This window comes from Erithacus rubecula, assembly GCF_903797595.1.
Source record: "Erithacus rubecula genome assembly, chromosome: 17".
Classification (NCBI taxonomy): domain Eukaryota; kingdom Metazoa; phylum Chordata; class Aves; order Passeriformes; family Muscicapidae; genus Erithacus; species Erithacus rubecula.
The window spans coordinates 6,571,907-6,593,022 of record NC_136669.1 but is presented as its reverse complement, the minus strand read 5'-3'; the positions used below and the strand labels follow the sequence as shown (position 1 = coordinate 6,593,022).

At 55.3% G+C, this 21,116-nt stretch overlaps 1 protein-coding gene and 1 long non-coding RNA gene across 10 annotated transcripts in view; one reads left to right on the top strand and one right to left on the bottom strand.

Moving 5' to 3' along the window:
• The window catches only part of RAI1 (retinoic acid induced 1), a 73,879-nt gene that overhangs the window by 11,755 nt on the left and 41,008 nt on the right, over positions 1-21,116 (bottom strand). For 2 of the 9 annotated variants that reach the window (XM_079320437.1, XM_079320435.1), the window contains one exon: positions 7,217-7,319. The exons of 5 other annotated variants lie outside the window; for them this stretch is intronic. The gene's annotated coding sequence lies outside the window, so the exon portion shown is untranslated. Of the gene's footprint in view, positions 1-7,088; positions 7,192-7,216; positions 7,320-21,116 lie in introns of all 9 variants that reach the window. 2 more of the 9 variants (XM_079320436.1, XM_079320434.1) reach the window with 1 other exon arrangement.
• LOC306809207 lies at positions 951-5,203 on the top strand. The gene is made up of 3 exons (XR_013776189.1): positions 951-1,078; positions 3,169-3,326; positions 4,802-5,203. It is a non-coding gene; the product is annotated as an uncharacterized lncRNA (long non-coding RNA).

Genomic DNA, 21,116 nt, shown 5'->3' with positions numbered 1-21,116 from the left:
TGGGATGAGCAAAAGCGCACGGTGCGAGGGGACGGATCAGAGGTGGGGATGCACACAGGGAACGCGTTCCAGCTGAAATCCCACAAACCCAGAGCCACAGTCCCATGTCCCTGTGGGCCACCTGGGCACCAGGCTGTCCCTGGGAGGGGACACACTCATCACCAGCAGCACCCGGACCCGCTGGCAGAGCCAGAGGGCAGCTCTGCCCTGGGATCTGCCACGGCGTTGCCGGGGAAGGGCCGTGCCAGATGCTGTGCCTGATGCAGGCTGGTTCCGAGCAAACGCTTTAATGGCATCAAATCAAGCTGTGACAGCAGGGAGGTTATGGCCTTCCCCCGGAGAGGGAGGTGGCTGTGGCTGATCCCAGGGGCCCTGCCCACTCACTGTCCCTGCCACATCCCTGCTGGATGTGCTCTCCTCACCCTGAAGAAGTTTCCAGCACTGCCTCTGAGATGGAATCGATACAGGGCTGTCGGTGCATGGACACCTGCCCTTGGCAAAGCCGTGCTGTGGCCAGGGCTCATGGTGTGGGTCCCTGGGAAGGGACAGGGCAGGGACTTGAGGCCACCATTGTGACCAGCACTGGCATGACCCTGTCCCTGGAACACAAGGAACAGCACTCACTGCTGGCTACAGCCACCACAGAGCATCCCATCCCCTTGGTCCCAAGGGAGTGTGGGCAGCTCAGCACAGCCCCTGTGTCCCTCATGGGGGACACACAAAGAGCTGCTGCACCTCCCTGATGTGCCAGGGCATGACCCTGGGCCATGATGGTGCACAGGGTCATGCTGCTATGGTGCTAGGGGCTGATGCCAGGAGTGAGCCAGGGCACCGTGTGGCACTGCCAGGCCAGCACACACCGTGGCCAGCAGCCTTCCTACTGCTCAGGAGGATTTGTGCTGCGTGGCTGGATTCTGTGTTATTCAACCCCCTGCCCACACCCCTCCTTCCTTCCTTCCTTCCTTTCCTCCCTGCCTTCTCCCCTTTCCTCTCCCCTGCTCTTGCCTGGCAGGGACATGGCATGGCCAGATCCAGAACCCTCTGAAGCAGCCCAGGACACCCCCTGGCAGGACCCTCGGTAAGCACCCAAGACCTTCAGCCCAGGGGGCAAAGGGCGTCCCCCCTTTCCCTGCACGCTGGCCTTGCTTCCCAGCTGCTGCTCATCCCGCGGGGCCTGATCCAGCCCTGCTGCTGCTCCGGCTGCTCCCTCGCCTTTGCTGCTGTACCATCAACAAGGACTCAGCGACTAAAAATAGCAGCGCTCTCGCAGGGGGATGCTCTGCCATCAAAGCAGTGCTGGCATCGCGGACACCCCGTTCCCCGCCCCAAACCCCCGGCACAAACCCCCTCCCAACCCTCACCCCACACCCTGGCTGCAGCCCCATACGGTGAGGTGGTGTCAGAGCTGGGAAGGAAGGGATTGGACCCCCCTGGATCCCCCGGCAGCTCCCAGGGAGGGGAATAAGCGCCTATCGAGTAGCGTCAGCCCCGGATTTGTTTAATTGTGAGCTGGTGGAGTTTAAAGAAACCCTTTCTGGCTGGCTGCCACACCGCAAAGTGCTCCGGAGAATTTGATTATTAAGGGAGGAGAGAAAAGGGGAGGCTGCGGGGGGAGAGCCGGGGTGTGTGGGACAGACCAGGAAAAGGCATCTTGCCTCAGGAGCTGGGAATGAGAGGAACTGGGGGATGGAATACAGACAGATCCCCTCAGCAGTGCAGAGGGACCCGTGGGGCTGGCCCGGGGTAGGGGCAAACCCTCCACACAGTTCGGGGCTGCTGCTGCTCGTCCCTGCACCCCACAGACCCTGCTGCCAGTGCACCCCCGCTGCCAATGCCCCCTTCTGTGAACCCCTTTAATGCACCCTCTCCCCAGTGCACCCCCTCAGTGCACCCCTTTACTGCACTGCCCCGCAATAAACCCCTTTTAAAGCACTCCAATAGCGGTCCCTCTCTCCAGCGCAACAATGCACTCTCATTAGCGCACCCTTGCCCCAACGCACCCCAATAATGTGCTCGCCCCGCAGAGAACCCCTTTAATACACCTCCCCAATCCCTCCATCACAGCAGCATCTCCCAGCACGCCAGTGCTCCGTCCCAGTGCAGCGACCGGGGGGTTCTGGTACCCCAGGGCAGCCCCCGCGCCCCCCCAGCCCCGCGTCCCGCCCCATTTCGGCGCTCAGCCGACCGGAGCAGCTGTTCCCTGCACACTTCACTTGCCCGCAGATGATGATAAATGGAGCTGGGGCTGCGCCGCCCATTGCGTGGGGGTGGGCGGATGTGGGTAAGGAGGAGGAGGAGGAAGGATGGGGTCCCCATCTCCTGCAGCCCCCCCAGATCACGCTGCTCCTCCCATCCAGCTGCTGGGGAATTCCCTGGGCAGGTCCCCCCCCATCCCCAAACCACCCTCCCGGGGATTGGAACCTGCCCAGGGAATTCCCACCGCAATGGGGTGCAGCCCCATCCCCACATCAGTGTCCCATTTAGGGGCCACAGTCCTTCACTGCTGCCCCCGCTCCCAGCTCTGCTCCTCCCCAGTGAGGAATTTTCCTTGGGAAAAAATCCACTGCCTGCGAACCGCACTCATGACTCAACGTTTCTGCTGGCCCCGGTTCCTCTGTCGCTTGCCAGGGGAAGCCCGTGGCCGCCCCAACCTCATCCCCTCACATGGAAATCCGGCTCAGCCGCCAGCTCCAGCCTCTCTCCCCTTGGTTTTTCTTCCTTTATTTTGGAAGTGGGGGGGTTGGGTCCTTGATGTCAGGGATGGGAGATTTGCAGAGGGTTGGGCTGGGGAGGATGATGGGAGGTTCTGGGAGTCAGAGCAAGTTGCTGGGTTGTTTTTTTTTCTTGGTGGTGAAAAATGTCAGTTGGTAAGGCAGGATTTGAAAAGGAAGGGAGGAAAAAAAAAAGGGGAAATAAAAGGAAGAAAAAAGGGAAAAAGAAGAAAAAGGGGGTGGGAAAGAAAAAAATAAGAAAAGGAAAATAAATTTAAAAAAAGAAAAACACAGAATGAGAATGAAGAGTAAGAGAAAGAGTAAGAGGGGAAAAAAATGTATAAAAAGATAAAAAGGAAAAAAAAAGGTGGGGGGAAAGAAGGGGGAAAAAAAGGCTGAGGGCTCACAGCAAAACAGATGCTCAGCCTGAGCCTTCCTGGGCAAATTCCCTCTCCAGAGGAGAACCGTGTTCCACTGCAGAGCAGAATTCACGGCCGGATGTACCATGGAGTGAGGCTCCACATGATCCTGCTCCCAGCCAGCAGCTGGACATCGACCTTGGGGCTCTGAGGGGAGAGGAAAACCAACCCTGCAGGAGCTGGAAACACAGCTGAGGTTAGGAGGGATCCAGCAATCTCCAAACCCAAATCCTGATGCAGACCTGCCTGGAGCTGTCAGCACAACAGTGCAGGGCACCAGTGGGCACAGCTGTGGCCGTGGGGTTGTTGTCACCACCACGGTGACCTTCAGCCAATCCTCCAGCCCCACCCCAAGTGAGCAGCTCGGGCCCAGTGTGAAGCAACAGTTTTCCACACACTCATGTTTTTCTTCTTTACTCATTTTCTGCCTGACAGGTTGGGATTCTTCTTCCTTCCTCCCTTCCCTCCTCCCTCCCCTTCTGCTCTCGGCCTGACTCACTTCAATTCCAATAATAATTAACCATTCCAATCATTGCTGTGACCGCTAATATTAGCCCTCCCCTCTTCTCCCACATCCTGTGTGTCCCCTGCCTCAGTTTCCCCTTGAAGCAGGACATCCCTGCAATGAAAGGAGGGCAGCAGATGTCATGCCCTTGGCACCCTCCTCTGTGATGCCGATGTCCCCAGAGGTTCACACTGTTTCCAATGAAAATAAAAGCACATAAAAGGTTTCCCAAGTATGGGAGAGGGAATGGATCCTCATCCCAGTCCTGGATCAGGTCTGCATCTCATGAACTGGCTGCTGCTCATGGATGTGGTTGGATGCATAAGGCTGCACTGCCTGGGGAATATGACAGGGATGGCTCGTGGTGCCAGGGGGCACCTGCTGACCCAGCAAACCCACACCAAACCTGGTGGCAGGACCTGGCAGCTTGGAGCTGGAAAATTCACTGGATTGGAACCAGGACCACTCTCTAGCTGTGCCTCAGTTTCCCCACTGTAGAGGGGTCTGGGTTTGTGCTGGGGTCCAGTGTTGATGCTGGGAAGTGCCAGCCCAGGAGCATGGGAATGCAGCAGGCTCGTGCCCCAGCTCCAGGTTTCTCGCCCTCCTCCCCAGTGGGTCTCTCCATCCCCAACAGAACTGGAGACCCTGCAGGATGACAGGTGGCCATTACCCCCAGTACATTCCCAGCTCTTCTGAATGTGCCACTGGGTCCAGCTCCTCTGGCTTGTCCCTGGTCACAGCCAGGTTTTCTATCAGGAAAACGTCCAGCAAATTCACACTGCCACATGCAAAACCAGGAGGCCTCAGCATCCCATCTCAAACTCTATCTCCCCATCCAGGAGGAGATGGGGCTTTGTCCCAGTGTCCTCACCACATCAGGCACATGGGGACATTTGTGGCTGTGTTTTAGAGGAGTGCTATTCAATGATCTCTGGTGATCCCAGAGGGATCCCCAGTCCCTGCCTCATTGAGACCCTCTCACTGGGATTCATGGTTATGGGGGGCATTACCCTGTCCCCCTTTTGCCTTCCTGTGGCAACTCCTGCCTTCTCTTTTGGAGCAGCCAATCTCACAACCCAGCAACCTCCAGTTCCCCACAGCAAAATCTGTGAGGTGCCCTCAGTTAGGGGCACCCCACAGATGGCACGTTTCACATCTGCCCACAGACAGGTCCCTGCAGCAGGGCCAGTGCTGGCTGTGCTGCTGCAGGGCTCTGCCCTGAGCCATCCCCTGCCAGCAGCAGACAGCTCGGTAATGAAGCGTAATGCTCCGACACTCCCCTGAGTGACAGTGGCCAGCACTGCCTGTGTCCCCACGGCTCAGCACGGCCTCCTCTGCCTGCCAGCGAGGGAATGAGCATCCCCCTGCCACGAGCAGGGCTGGGGGCTGCACAGTGGTCACCTGCTAGGAGATGCTGAGCAAGAATCCCCTGGGGGAAAGGAAAAATAAGGATAAAACGGTGGTGAAAAAAAGAAATCAAATTAAAAAAAAAAAAAAAAGAAAAGAAAAGAAGGTTGAAAATAATAAATTGAGGTTTGATGCTGTGTGGTAAATTATTTCAGTATTATATATTCCCCAGTTTCAAATCCTGAAGACAAATACTGGGGCAGGTGAAGTGGGAAGCAGATTTCCAAAGGCCTTCTCCCAGCTCCAGGTTATTGACTCTGTCAATCACGGCGGGCGCTGTCCCCACCTTTGGCACCCCGCAAAATCGGTTCTTTTGTTCCTGCTGAAAAACTGAGGGGGGGAAAGAGGAGGGGAGAGGAATTTGGGGCAGGGAACTTCCAAAAGAGATGATTAAGGAGTTAATCTGCCTGAAATAGATAAGGAGCTTAGAGCTGCTGGTATTTGACTGTCCAAGTTTGGATTCAGCGTGTCTTAAACACTGGCTGGAATGTACTTAGATATGACCAAAGTACATGTCCCCCCGAGGAATTACCAGGTTGCCAATTAGATTTGCTTCCCAGATTCACTCAAACCTTCACAAGCTTCTTCAGAGCAGGAAAATTGCTGCCTGTCCCTGGGGAGAAGGCAGAGCAGCCGCTGCTGCCTGGCCCTGCAACCAGCACAGCACAGCATGGCACGACAGGAGATCCCAGTGGGCAGCCCCAGGACTTGCAGGAAGGTGGCATAGGCAGGATGATGGCAAGGCAGAGATGCCTGTGTCAGGGTATGGAGGCACCAGGCATGGCCTGGTGGGTGATGCTGGGTGAATTTGGGTGGTTTTGGGTGCTTGGGATGCCAGTGAGAGCCTTGCTGTATTCATGGTGCTGGTGCACTGGTGGGGCTCTCATCAGAGCAGGCTCAGTATTCCATGGGGTTGCAGAGCATTCCATGGCTCTCTCCACCTCCAACCAGGCTCACAGTGCTGCCACGCAGCCAAATCCAGCCTAAACACCCCAGCTCAACCTCCAGGCAGGGGACACAACACAGAACAGAGCCATGAGGGCACGTGGGGAATGCAAACAAACACCAAACTGTGAACAAACCCCAGGAGTGAACAGCTGTGGGCACCTGGCACATCACAAAATCACCACAACCAAATGCTTAGTGCAGTGAGAGCCCCTGCCCAGGCCAGCATGAGGGTCACCACTCAGGAGCCACAACAACACTGGGATGAAGTGAAGGTAGAAAAGAAAACATCAACCCCTGCAAAAACCCTTCCCTATCCATTCATTTTAACTACTCCATTCCCATCCTTGCCATTTATGGTGCTTCATTACACAAGGTGAAAGTAATGAAATTTAGGGGGCTGCATGACCAACACAGAGGAAGGACCATGATGGGGGATCCTACCACCAGCTCCCACATGCAGGCACCAAGTTCCTTTCCAATCCTGGGCTGTATTTACTAAATCTGAGGTCAGTTTCTGTGCTGGCATCTCAATCCCATTGAGAAGTGTTGGGAGTGGCAGCCAGTCTCACCAGGCTGGTGTTGGCACAGTTGGAGTGGCGGCGGCACCGTGATGGAAAGTTGCTGGAACATCAGCTTTGGATGCTGAGTCCTGGTAACAGTTGCTATGTGAAACATTCAGAGGTGGAATTTACTGTCACAGTTAATAATAGATGAAGGTTTTAGAATTTTTGATGCTTTACATTTTAAGCTGTTTGATTTATAATGTTTCAGAAAAGGGTGGGGGGAGGCAGGAACTGAACAGCAGCATGAGGTAAACAAAGCAAGTGGGGAGGTGGGCAAAAGGCTCCACCCATCCATCCATCCACCCATCCATCCATCCATCCATCCCTCTGCCCATTCCAAAAATGTGCTAGGATCCCCCATGGCCAACAATGGGATGGGGTCTCCCCACCAACCACCAACACCAGTGAGCACCCTGGCAGAAACAGCCAATTGGGATGGAGCTCCTCAATTCCACATCACACTTCATTCTGGGGTTTTTTTCTGCCTGTATCTCTTCTCCCTGTTTTCATTCTGGCGGGTTGCTGGGTTATTTACTTGCTGGCTCTCCTCTCTTGCAGGTGTATTTCAAGTAGCTCCGTAAATAGCAGCGCACGGCGTGCCTGCGGCGGGTGCACGGGTCCTGCTGATTAGGAACATGCTGCCAAAAAAAAGAAGGGTCTCACCTCCCTGCCAAGCTGCCACCCTGCTTCCACAAAGAGGTGCCAATGTCCTGGCATGTGGGGATGCTCCAGCTGGATCCTGGGTGTCTGCTGTGTCCACTCCTTCCTGGAAAGGAGCAGTGAGCACAGGTGAAGAACCTCAGTGTCTCGTTGTGTCCTTTGGTGTCCTCAATGTCCCATTATGGGCACCAAAGCCCTGAGATGGCTTCAGCTCTGGCACATTCTTCCTGCTTCTTCCAAATGCTGGAGCATCCCAACATTTCCAGTGTGTGTGTGGAGCATCCCAGTGCCAGGAGGATTTAATCCCAGTTCAGCAGAGCTTCAGGTCATGACACAAGGAGCAGAAGGGGACTCCACACTTCCTCTACCAGTGCTGGGCATGCAGTGACATCTTGACTGGGAGGTGGGATGCAAGAGAGGGGGTTGCCCTCTACTCCCCCAAACACAGTGCAGAGAGAATATATTTTGCAATGCTGTTGGGAGGACGTGGTGACTGAAGCCCCAACACCTGAAGACATTCCAGCCCTGACCAGCTCCGACCAAAACCCTGAATGCACACAGAGGCTGTCAGACCACAGGAGGTGGCTGAGGGGCGTCCCACATCACCAGCACCCTCAGGAGCCCCTGTTTCCCCCAGGACTGAAGACTCCCAGGGGTCTGAGGCTGAGCTGCCCCATGATGTCTCAATCAGGGCTGTGCACAGCCCCATTTACATACACACATCCCGGCTGGAGCCGAGTATAATTTCCTTATAAAGCGGCTTTGACACACGGGGTAGCTCGCAGTAATGAGGAGGGTTATTCCACAAAGACCCGTTACTAATGGGCTTGGGGCAGGCAGTGCCTGTGCATGCAGAGTCCTGCAGCCAAACCCAGCACCACAGCACACCCAGATCTCCCCACGGACACTGCATCCTCACTGGAATTACACCCACAGCTGAGCCACTGCTGCCAACCTCTGGCTTGGTGGGATCTCACCCTGATCCCTGTAAGATCCTGTGCCTCTGCCAGCTTCCTCTCTGCCTTGCATCAACACCTACTTGGAGGTCCAAAAAGGCAACTGTGAGGCACATCCTGGCATGGAAACCATTCAACCCTTCCCAAAAAGCAGCTCCAGGGAGGGAGATCGAAGTCAGCCCAGCACTGGAGTCCCCCAGTACACACAAGGTACCTGACACATCAAACCATCCGTGTCCCTGTCTGCACAGGCACCATCTCAGCCAAGGCACCAGCCCGTCATTACCAGAACTGCCTAATTAAAAAAACATATTAAAACCCGTGACTCCCTCAAGAGCAAGTCCCTCCCTGCAGAGCCCTGACAAATTCAAGGCACAGGTTCATCCCCACCACTCCCCCGGGTCCCCCGTTAGCGGCGGGTGCCTCGTTAGCCGCCCTTGAGCCAGAGATTGGCTGCAACCCCTTTGTGGAACCGAGCAGCTCTGCCCCAGACACCTTCTCCTGCGACCAGAGGCGTGCTACGTCCCAGGGCACTGTCACAATATATTAAGATGCGGTGCTAAAAATAAGCAACAGCAAAAATAAGCAGGAGAATCGTGGTCCCTGCCTGCCCCTGCCGGCCCGGCACCGGCGGAGCTCCCGCTGCCGCACACGAGCTGGGGAAGCACGTCAGGAACGAGAGGATTTTGCTGGGTTTTATTAAAACGACGTGTTTCCCCCTTCCCTCCGCCCCCATCTCCAGCCTCTCTGAGGAGCGAGCCCCGCGGTGACACACAGGACTTGGTGACAAATCATCCCGGGGGTGGGCGGTTTCTCTGCATGCTGGTGGTTCCAGGAATGGCCACAGCTGGCGTGAGGCCCTGCCTGTCCCTCCAGGGCTGGAGCAGATCCTGGCCCACCCCACACAGCCCAGGATGGGGCTCTGCCCCCGATGGGAACACCCCAGGAGCCACGGGCGCTGCTCCATGTGCCCGGCCATGGTGTGCCATCAAATGACAGATGGGTTTTGGCCAGCCCTGTGTTAGACACAGCAGCCAGGCTGGCTCTCTGTGGCTATCCCCACTCCCAGAGCTCCCCAACATCTGCAAACACCTCCTTCTCCCTGCTCGCTGCCAGCCAGGCACATGAGCACTGCTGGGAGAATCCTCTACCCGGGAATGCATCTTGCAGCACCTGGGGAGAAGGCAAGAGCTTCCTCCCGCTGCCTACGCCCGGTGGGGCACCATCCTGCAGGCCGGGTTCCTGGGAGGCACGGGCAGGGACACGGCCCTGCCGGTCCCCGGGCATGCAGGAGCAGCGCCGGCGCGGGGAGCTCCGTGCGGCAGCCCAAGGCTGCGGCTGAACGAATGCGTGCACATACCTCTGCCCCGGCACGGCTGTTTGCTCTTCTCTTCCGCGGCTGTGATTGATTAAAGGATCAGGGACATCTGAGAATGGAGGCAGCAGCGGCAGCAGCAGAAGCAGCTCCCTTTGGACTTGGAGAGCTTCCTTGCCTGCTGCTTGCTGCTGCCGTTGCCTGTCAGGCAGCTTTTAATCAAGGTTTGCTTATATCTGCAAAGGCCTTTCCCAGAGGGATGAAGGGAGGAAAAGAGGGGGGGAGAGTATATTAACATGCCAGCCACCCTCCCTCTCCCTCTCCTTTGTTTATGGAGAGGGTCAGTGCTTGGAAACGGCTGGCGGGGACCGGGAAAGGCGCTTTGGGGGTGCTGGATTGTGGTGAAGCCCTTGGCATGTCCAGGTCTCATGGCATAGCCAGGGGTAGGGAGGGCATCAAACCCAGCTGGGATGGGCTCAATAACTGCACCAATGCATGGAGGGAGCAGGACCTGGGGCAAGGGCTTGGTGGCTTCCTCTGGGTGGCCCTGGATGCCTGGCACATCCCCACAGGCACGGCAGGGAGGGGACCGACCTGTATACCCCCAAATCGGGGTCTCAGCTCAAAGAGACCAACACCAACCATATGCTGAGACTAGCACTGTCTGTACACCAAGATCATTCAGGCAGAGAGAGCCCAGGCCCCTCCATCCCACCCCTGGCCTCATGGAAGATCAGGGTCTCCATCCTCATCCTACAGCTCACTGGAACTGCAGTCGGGATGGCCACGCCACAACACCCCATCTCCCTTCTGCAGGGTGGGCTCTGGCAATGAAACCAAGGCTCAGAGGCACAGACACCAGCCCCACACCTGCCCCAGGGCTGGGTTTGCCCCGTGGCACTGAGATTTCAGCACAGCACAGGCTGGAAGCACCCCAGTAACACCCACCAACTCCACCATCACCCACCACAGTCCCCACCAGAGCCGTGCACATCCCTATAAGCCATGTGGGAGGACAGGTGACCCCCAGCCCCGTGTCCCCTCATCAAGCACTGTCTCTGCCTCCACTGCCGTTCCCGCACATCACTTTGGCTCTCCACGTTATCTTATTGCTCAGCTAATGACCTGCTAAAAGTATTATGTGAAAAACCGTGCTCTTAGCCAGCCATTAGACTGGTTAGGACCAGCGGGTCATGCTTTATTGCTTTAATAACGGAGTTTATGAAAGGTCGTCTCATAACTGATAACATGCATAATTTTTGTAACTTAATTAATGCTGCTAATATACTGGAGTCTCCATCAGCTGCTGGTGCAACTGATGCGCAGTTTGCATCCTGAGTGGGGCTGGGAAAAGTATCCCAGGCCAGGCTCTGCCTGCTGTCTTGCCAAACTGCACCCAGTTTAGATCCACACCAAAATCTCACTACGCCACTTCTCCACACTGGAGCATCCCCTTCAGAAATGCTCCAGCAGAGACAGGGAGTGCTGTGAGTGGGCAGAGGGAAATGGGAACAGATGCAACCCCACAAGCCTGAAGGGAAGGGATTTCTTTGCTTCCACTCTGCCCAGCCCATGGAGAAGACAAGGCAGATATGAGACCTGCAGTCAGGCAGAGTTTTACCTGTGGAAGAACCAAAAACCTCAGAGGGATGGGAGCTGCTCCAGCAATCCCTTACACCTCTGCCTGAAGTTACAACTGAGCAAAAGAGTTTTGCCTCGATTGGGGTTTTGTGGCTGTGCCCCAAGAGGGTTCCCATGGGAACCCCCAAACAGACCCTGCTTCTCTGGTGATGCTAAGGGCAGTCAGGCTGGCATAGGGCAGGATCCTGCTGGAACTGCTGCCTTTCTTCCCAGCACTGGTTTTTAAGGACAACCTCCTTGATAACAATTTTGACGGTATTTTTTGAGAATTTCTTTTAAGAACACCCTCCTGTGAGGGTGGTGAAGCCCTGGCACATGTGCCCAGAGAAGCTGTGAATCCCTGAAGTGTCCAGGACCGGGCTGCACAGGGCTTGGAACAACCTGGTCTAGTGAAAGATGTCCCTTCCCATGGTAGGGAGTGGAAGTGGATGCTCTTTAAGTCCCTTCCAACCCAACCCATTCTATGATTCTGTGACAAGCACACGTTTTTCTGATTAAAAAGGAAAAAAACACAAAAGCAAACAACTTCTCCCCACTACCCGAGCGCACACCTGGGGGGCTGAGCATCCACTGGGGAAGCTGGGAATCAGACACATTTTCCAGGCAGCAAAAACAAGCCCTTCCCTTGCAAAAGAAAAAAAAAAAAAAACAACATGTAAATAGGAGCCCAGGTGCATGCGGTGTGCGAGTCCCTGATATGCTGCCACCAGCAAATCTGGTGAGCTGTGAATCCGCGGCACCGTGCATCCAACGCTGCAAATCCGAGCTGCTCCAGTCGCCTGCTTAGTTTTGCAAATTCTTTCCTGCTGGCTGAGAAAAGCCAATATGTCTGCTGCTCCCGCTCCAGCGCAATAATTGTTCAGCGCTGGTTATCATCCTGCCAGAAAGGCACGAGCTACCGCTGGGGCACTCTGCTTGCTGTAAATGCAGCGAGATGATTTCCTAGCAAATGCAAGTTTTCCAAGGAAGTGGGTGGAATCTGCTTGTCTCTGATTAGACAGCTTGGGTTTTTGTTTTCCTGGTGCTTTAGAGAGAGAGAGAGAGGGGGAGAGAGAGGGAGAGAGAAAAAAAATAAAAAAGGCATAAAATATGTGGCTTTGCATCCCCTCTGCCCTGAATCGCAGGCTCGCATGCATCCAGGCGATGGTCCCCTTGGGACTCGCAGCTTTGCCCACACTCTGAGCAATGATCCCGTGGAATGAGGCTATGATCTTTCATCAATCATTGCCGAGCACTTCTCCCTCCCGCGCCCGCTCCCGGGCAGCGCACAGCCCCGCAGCTCTGCTTCCCCTTCGTGCCTCCAAAAATCAAGGGGTGCAGGCTTGGCCCCCCAAGTGCTGAAGGGGTCAGGGCACTGCCTGGGGACAAGAGGAACAGGGCAGCCCCTTTTTCACCTTCCCAGCTCAGCACAATCAAGGGATGTTTGGAGGGGGATGCAGGATGATGGAGAGGCTTGCAGGACCAGAGGGTAAATCCCGAATTCTGGCGCAGCAATCAGAATAACCGGGATGCTGCAAGGGAGGTGGGATCAGGACAAGCCCTGAGGCTGTGGAGAGACAGGTCTGCCTCCCCGCCCTTGCCAGGGGAGGAAAAATGACTTGAAATTAAGATTTCCTGATGTTTGGGGGCTTGGAGACCTTGACACCCCCTGCGTCCATCTGGCTCTTCCCCTCTTGTGGCAGCTCGCTCCTGCGTTCCTGTCTATCCGTGAATACCAATTATGGTTTAGGAGAATGTATATCTGAGATGTGCAAATACAAAAGGCAGGAAATAAAAGTCATCTCTTACTGAAGAGGAGAGGTAACCATGACTACCTGGGACCTCATTTAAAACTGTGCCGGCCGCAGGCTAAAAGGCAACGCTTCCTATTGTTACACACGTTTACGGAAAGCTTTGAAAAACCCGTTTTCCCCCCCAAAACCAGCTGGGAAGTAAGAATGAAAACGAGAATTGGACGGGGGGGGGGAGTGTGGGGAGGAAAATACAGGAGATATTTATTGGTGTTTGTGGGCTGGTTTTGCATGCCACCTGCACCAAAACAGCCGGTGAGCTGAAACTTCAAATGAGCAACTCGGAAGGAGACGGAGCGGCTGCGGCATCGTGGCTCCGGCACCACGTGGCAGCTGAATGGGAGCATGGGCAGAGCTGCAGCTCCAGCACTCAGAGGGAGATGCACCCCTGGAGGAAAGTGGGTGTGAGTGAGCCTGTGAAGCTCTCCATGCTGCAAATACTGCCAGGATGCGCTCAGGGTTTGCATGGAACTGGGAGGAGTTGGTGACTCTTGGTGCTGGTACCCAGAGATGCTTTGCCCACTGTCAGAGCCTGTGTTGGTTGGATTTTGGGAGTGCCCTGGGCTTGCTGAGATCTCATGTTTGCAATCCAGATCCTGCAGACTGCAGGAGGGGCAACTGGGATGGCAAGGGATGACTGGGAATTGCTGGCTGCCCAGCTGAACCTTTCACTTGTCACATCTGCAGGGCCAGCACAGACCAGGGGACACCAGCTCATTGTCCTCAGCAAAGACAACACATATGTAACCACAACCTGTCCCAGCCACATCAAAGACCAGGAAAGCTGTCTGCCTGCCACCAGCCTTGTCGAGACCTCACATCACTCTCCAGCTCGCGGTTACAAGGCCAATGACCAAGCAATTAAACTGATTTTTGGTTCAAAGGCTGTCCTGCCTGGCACACTCAGACAGCAGGAACCATCTCAAAAACAGATGCTGCTTTCTCAGGGATGTGTGCTGGGCACCAAGAGGCATCACTGAGGATGCAGACAAACATGATGTTCACCTTCATCCCTGTCAATCCTGGGCACCCACCACAAGCTCCCACCAGCAAAGCTCTCCCCTGCCCCTCTGCAGCACTCTGGACCCACACCTGGGACCACACAACGGGGCTGCAGGCAGGAGCCCAAGCCAGGAATTATGGTCTGTACAAAAGACAATGACAGTGAATCTTGTTACTGGCTTTTCAGCAAACGTAATTCCTTTTTATTAGAAAATTAAAGGGTATGAAAAGCTTTCCAAGGCTGAAGAGCTGAAATGTGCTTTCATAAAATATGCGGCGTCTGATAAAACGGATTTGCTTGTCTGCTTGCCCTGGCCCCCTCCCCCTCCTGGCTATTATTCCTGCTGGCAAGGTGATGCCTTTTGCCAAAAGATTGATTCCAATGTGACCAGTGGAGATTCCTGGGATCACTGCTCCCCAGCATCCCAGTATCCCACCATGAGGCACCCCACAGCCTGCACCTGTTTGAGGTTGGTTTGGGTTGGGTTTTTTAAGATGAATAACTCTGAAGGGCAGTTTTTCCCCTGCAGGGTTGCAGGTGAAGGCTGACAACAACCCAAACCATCACCCCAAACGCACCCATGACGCATCAGTTGGTGGCAGGAGGTGAAGCCAGGCAATGGCAGACAGGAAGCAATGGATTCCCCCAGACATGACCCCAACAGGAACTATTAAACTCTTCCTGGGAAGTTCCCTCATGAGGAGAAAGTCGTGTGCCCTCCTGTGCCCCAGCACCGAGCTGCATGTGAGAGGTGCCAAGGGCCTGCAAGCTGCTGGTATCAAACAGCAGGCAGCTAAGGCAACACAAGGAATCCTGATTTCTTCCCTTTAATCATTCTCACTCTCTGTCTCTTTTATCTTTCTGATGGTCCAAGTCAACCTTCTATGTTTGTGAGGTTAAAGATTCTTGCAATCTCCCACTTGGGGCTGCGGGGCTGGCACAGACCAAGACCACAGCACCACAGAGCAATGCTGGCAGACAGTGCTGCCTCTTCCATCTTATGTGGGCAGAATGCCCCTTGCCAGTCCTCCACAAGGACCACAACTTGGGGCTCACCTCAGCCCTTCAGATTTTTTATTCTCATTCCATTACCAGGTCAGTTTTGCCTCTACAAGTCCCTGGGGATGTATGGCAATGGGATGCATCCTCCCCACAGAGAGATCCCCACAGCCATGGTACAAAGGGACCTTGCTGTGGCCACTGTGTGCACAGGGCTTGAGGGCTGGCACCCTCTGATGGTTTGTCACCCTTGGCATGGCAGAAACAACATCCCCTGAGTGCCATCAGGGAGCTGACACCTCAGATGGGACAGGACCTGGTAGCCCTGGCCACTATGACCAAATGACTCCAGCACTGGTGATGTGACACAGGGGCAGGAGACAGCAGCCTCTCTGGCATGCACCCACTGCAGTGTGCAGGACAAGCCACTGGACATGGAGTCACTGGGCTGGTGGGGACAAGGACAGGCATATCCAGCTGTGTTTCTGCCACCATTCTGGGTGCCAGCACCGCTGCCATGGGGAGACACAACTCCAGCAGCAACACCACGTCCCCACATGCTCCCTCAGCTCTCTGGCAAGCAAATGTGCCATGACCCAGCTACAGCATCTCCTTCCCACCCCTCCCACCCCAGCAGTGGGTTCCCCGTGCCACTGTGGGCTCCAGGTGCCACTGGCAGTGCTGCCTGGCCAGCTATTACCACAGGAAAAGCTGTAACACTACAGCAAACCTCCCTGCTCAGCCCTGCTACAAATCAGGGTCAGGCGGCAGCGCTGTTAGACAGAGCCTGCTGGTACGTGCTCCTGCTCCTAATGTCCTGCTGCCACACACTTAATGGGGACGCACAGGAGAGCAGTGTGATGAGGCAGAGGCTCAGCCCTGCTGCCCATCTGGGGGCTCCTGTCCTCAGAGCGGGCTCCCTGTCACCGGCAGAGATAAGGGTTAGCACCAGGGATGCACAGCCAGGGATGTTTCCTTCCCCCAGGCTGCTCTGGCTTTACCTTTAACATCTGCAAATGTGGTTAGAAGTTTTGCCGAGCCTATTTTTAGAGCCTCTCACCACATGCGATTTCTCCATCGCGAGACAGGAAACGCTGATGAGGTTTTTTGCCACGGAGCTGCTTTCTCCTCCCTGGATGAATGGCCTCTGAGCTCCTCTGGCCTGTGCAGTGCTGCCATGGCCACTGGTCCCCACCTCCCAGGGTGTCCCACTGTGGCAGACCCAAGGACTGCGGGTGACAAACTGCTGGAGGGTGCTGGCCCTGCACCTGCCAGGTGATTACACCAAGACCCCTACTCATAATCCCTAGACAGTGGGGGGACAAATGTATCCCAACACCACTCAGAGACTTGAAGGCAAAACTGACCCTGGCAATGGAAATACAGTATTTTGAGGGTGAAACCAGGGCCCAGCATTAAGCACCTTGTCCAGCCTCAGTTTCCCTAAAGGAACAGTATTTCTTGGCTGGAGCAACACTAAGGGCCTTGACCAGGGGATGCATCAACCCTGGGCACGGGCACTGCCAGCACCAGACCCTGGCAGGGATGTCCACAACCGTCCCTCACACCCACCACCCCCAGCACGGGCAGCTCAGTGTGTCCCCACCATCACATTTAACACAAGGTGCTCAGAGCCCAGGCAGAGCTGGCTGCCCCACGGGGCTCAGCCCTTCCCCGTGCCCGGTGTGGCGGGCTCGGCAGCGCGCAGGCGCGGCGGCGGCCGGGCGGCGCGGGTACCTGCTGTTTGAATGTCAACACCTCATTTATACATCTTGATTGGCTCTCATCAGCCATGCTGTGCTACACCTGATTGCTCCGAGCCCACGCGGGGTGCCAGGCTGCAGCGCCTAATTCCAGTTAATTGGCCCTTCATCCCAAGCAAAACAGAAATATGGGAATAAAGAAACAATAACGCGTCCTCCCCCGCTAAAAAAAAAAGGAAAAGTTAAAATCTTGGCGTTCCAGGGATTGGTTTTATTTCGGTACGGTGAGCAGGCCGTGCTGTGGGCTATGGGAATTCCTTCCCTGGAGTGCTGGACTCTGTGTGAGCTGGGAGATGCTTTGCCACCCCACAGGCTCAGCTCACTCCTGCTCCCCCTCATCCCACAAGGAGCCCTGCGTTGGTCACGCTCGCCTGTGCTCCTGCTCCCTCCTGCTCTCGCGAAGCACTGAGGCTGAAATTTCAATTAAGAAGGAGAAATAATTACCCGCCGCTCCCCATTTCCTCTAAAATGGTAGCCAATGCCGGCAAGCCGAGTCACCGCCTCCTGCCACGTCCTGGCGCTCACCGGCGGGCTGGCATTCGGCTGACATTTCCAGGATAATGCCGGCCCAGCTGCCGCACGCTGGTGGCTGCTCCCAGCGCCATGCCGGGAGGATGCTTGGAAGAGATGCTCTCCTCCTCGGTGGGGCTGGGGCTGCTCAGAGCCCCTGCTGCCCTGGCTCAGCCTTTGAAGCCTCTGCCCGCTCCCAGCCGTGCCCTGGGCTGGGATGCTGGTCCCCTGCTCTCCACCTGGCAGAAGTGATCCGTGATAATGACTTGGCTCATCTCCTTCCAAGCCACACGTCACGGGGAACCACCATGCTGCTGTCCCCAGCAAAGGGATAGGGAACGTGGGGATGGTCCCCTCACTCCATGGAAGATGCTAAAGTGCTGGAGGGTGTCCAGAAAAAGGCAATGGAGCTGTGGAAGGATCTGGAGCACAAGTGGCTGAGGGAGCTGAGGGTTCAGCCTGGAGAAAAGGAGGCTCAGAGAAAACTTCTTAGTCTCCATAACTCCCTGACAGAAAGGTGCAGCCAGCCGGAGGTCGGGCTCTGATCCAGGTAACAAGTGATAGGACAAGGAGAAATGGCCTCAAGTTGAGCCAGGGGCAGTTGAAGTTGGATATTAAGAAAAATGTCTTAACCAAAAGGGTGGTCAGGTATCAGAACTGCCCAGGGTATTGGTGGAGTGTTCATCCATCCTGGAAGTGTTCAAAAAATGTGTGGATGTGCTACCTGGGGACATGGCTTAGTGGTGGGCTTGGCAGTGTTGGGTTAATGGTAGGACTTGACAGTCTTAGAGGGGTTTCCCAACCTTAATGATTCTGTAATTCAATAATTCTATGCAGAGGGGCAGGAACAGGAAGATGGGCAGCACCAGGGCAGGCAGCAGCCTTGGCTGCACCTCTGATGTGTGGAAAGGGAATTGAGAAAGGGCAGATGGACCTGTTTTCAGGACATGTCCCCAGCCTGAGGACACCTGCAGTGTAGCAGTGTCAGTCTCCCCCATGGCACTACTCCAGGCAGATGTCCCAGCCCAGCACTCACCAGGGCACCTCACACCTGCCCACAGCTCCAGAAATCACACTTCTTGCACCCTTTTATTTTAGTACAGACAGAAAGAAGAGGAACAAGCTCCACTGGGGTTGGGAAGGGCACAAACCCCCATCAGAGGATGATATGGCACCTAACAAGTGCTCCTGCAGCTTTCCCTGGCCTGGCTCCAGCTCATGCCCTGCTGGGGTGACACAACCCTGTCACAGTGACACAACCCCCCTGCAGATCCCCACAGTCCTGCCCCAGAGAGTTGTGAGAGATGCAAAATCTGGGAGATGGGACACTGACCTAGGCACAAAAGGCTTCTCCATCATGAGGATGGATGAGAATGAGGGAAGAATGAATAAAGATCCATGTTGCAGCAGAACAAGCTGGGGTGGAAGATGTCCCAAAACCAGACCCTCTGCCATCAATGATGATATCTTATTTTCCCTGGATGTTTTCCCATTCCTCTTCCCATAATCCAGAGCCTGCAAGTCCCATGACTCCAGTGGCAGGAGATGCAGAAGCCCAGGGCAGCGATCACAAGAATGGGGAAAGCAGCAACCTCAGGTTGCAGATTAGCTTCATTTTACAGCCAGGGAGGCAGAAACCTCCCAGTGGTTCAACATCTTGCTGGAGACCACACAGGGAGCCTGGGGAAAGCCAGGGAGAGGTCGCAGGTCCCTGAGGGGTGAGAGCATCCTCTCTCTGGGGAGGGAGGGAGGGAGCTCAGAGCCAGAGGGACCCCACAGCGACCCCAACCCATCGCTGCACCCCTAAACTCACCCGGGGCCACACGCTGCACCCCTTCCCCCTCTGACCCCAAACGGTGGGGGCTGCAGCAACCAGTCTGGCGAAGAGAGAGAGGCTCTTTACCCAAGTTTAAATGCACTTCCCTTGACTCGGTTCCCAGTTCAGCGTAGAGGAGACCCAGCTTGGCCGGCAGCCACGGCTGAGCTCTGCATGTCCCCGCCGAGAGACACATTCCTCAGCACTGCAGCTAAGTGCAGCACAGCCTTTGAGGCCTTCACCCCTCCTTCAATGATAATTTATGCCCTCTGACCCAACTCCCCCTTTTAAATCAGGCTGATCAATAGAGAAATCAGACAATCCTTTTAAGAAACTATCTCATCTGATCCTGCCAGCTAATGATCTCTGCTCTCCTTACAGCTGTTTGCAGATCTGTAGCCTAGGCTGCTGGGGGAAGCAGGAGGAAAAAAAGCCACTGGGCCAAATTCCTCCTTCCTCAGTCCAAGCAGGAGCAACAACAATGCTGATGATTTGTATGGAAGTAAAACAGGAGATGCCAACTCCTGTTTTTAGGAAAACAAGCCAAGCATCCTGCTGCAGGGAAGCACTGGCTCCCAAAACTTGATCCCTCACTCATCTCACTGCTCTTCTCCCATCCTGGGAGCTGTGACAAGACATCCTCACAGGCTACAACTTCCAGGCTTTCCAATGCCTCCCCTCCAAAGAAAAACCAGCAACACAAAGCAACAACCCCAAATTTGGTTTCTGGCTGAGCCACAGTCACCCACACCCTGTTCCATGCACAGCAGGGCTTCTAGGGGATGCTGTGAGCACTGGGATCTCCATCACTTGGCTGGAAAACCCTCACCCCTCACAGGCATCCTCACTTTACCAGGGCAGTAAAAGCTCAAGGTGCAGCTGCCTCCTGGAGGATCCAAACCAGATCAATGCAAGAGGGAGCAATGTCCAGCACAGCACTGGGAGCAGTGTGGCAACATCCATGGAACAGCCTCCAGAAGGGCTTTATTGATGGCAGCTGCATTTCTATTCAACTGGCAAAGGAACAGGGTTAACCAGCAAAGAGAGAAGCATCAGAGAACCCTTTAAGTCTTCAAAGTAAATCAGCTCCTGGAACAAACACGCTCAGTCGCCAAATGTCCCCTTCTCCTTTGTGTGCACAGAGATATTGACATTTATTATGATGCCCAAACCACCCAGAGGAAGGATGGTTTCCTTGCATCCAAGGGCCATTTCTCACCCTGGCACATTCACAGGGATTTCTCCCCTGCCAAGGCAGGGCTTGGCCCCCAGCACTCCCTCCTTTAAACCACTCAGGAAGCAGGATGGGACCATGTCCCAGGGATACTCAGCACCTTCCCCTGCCCACCAGGAGCCAGGCACCAGGCTCCAAGCCCAGGACACCTCCAAGGTCCCCCCACCATGTCCCTTCCCACCCAGCCCTTGCTCTGAAGCCCAAGAACAGATGCAAAAGCCAAGGGGTCTGAAGGGCTGCGGCAGCACAGCACGGTGCAGGTCCTGCCACAGCAGTCACAGTGAATTACAAGGTATTAGAGCCCCGTGCTGCCGTGTCTCTGTGCAGCAGCAGTCACGGTGAAGGACATGCTATGATAGGACTAGAGCCTCCTCTGGAGAATCCAGTCACTGGCCTGGTGGAAGGCAGTGGTATGAGAGGCCAGCCCTGTTCTATAGATCATGTAGCGACAGCATGTGAAGGACACGCTATGGCAGGACGAGGAGAGCTGAGAGCTGTGGGGTTTGGGGAGGGGGGTGGCTGTGCCTCGCTGGATCACTGAGTGCCCACGCTTTGCGAGCCAGCAGCCGTGAACGTTTTTAATTATGCTTTCCTACTTTATCGAGCATCTCATTTTCATTTACACGCCAGCCATCTCCACCTGAGAACGTGGCCACTGCTGCTCCTTCCCAGCACTGCTCCCATATTCCCTCATGTATCAGCTGGAGGGACACAGAGGAGCTGGAGCTCTATCCTCAGCACAGGAGACCGATCTGCCCTGCAGCTCCCCTATGCTCCCCACACGATGCCAAGGACCATAAGGGAGTTGGGCAGAGCCTCCCTGATGCTCAGTGTCCCTCCCTGTTGGAGCAGCCAATTTTAGTGGCTGCCATAAAT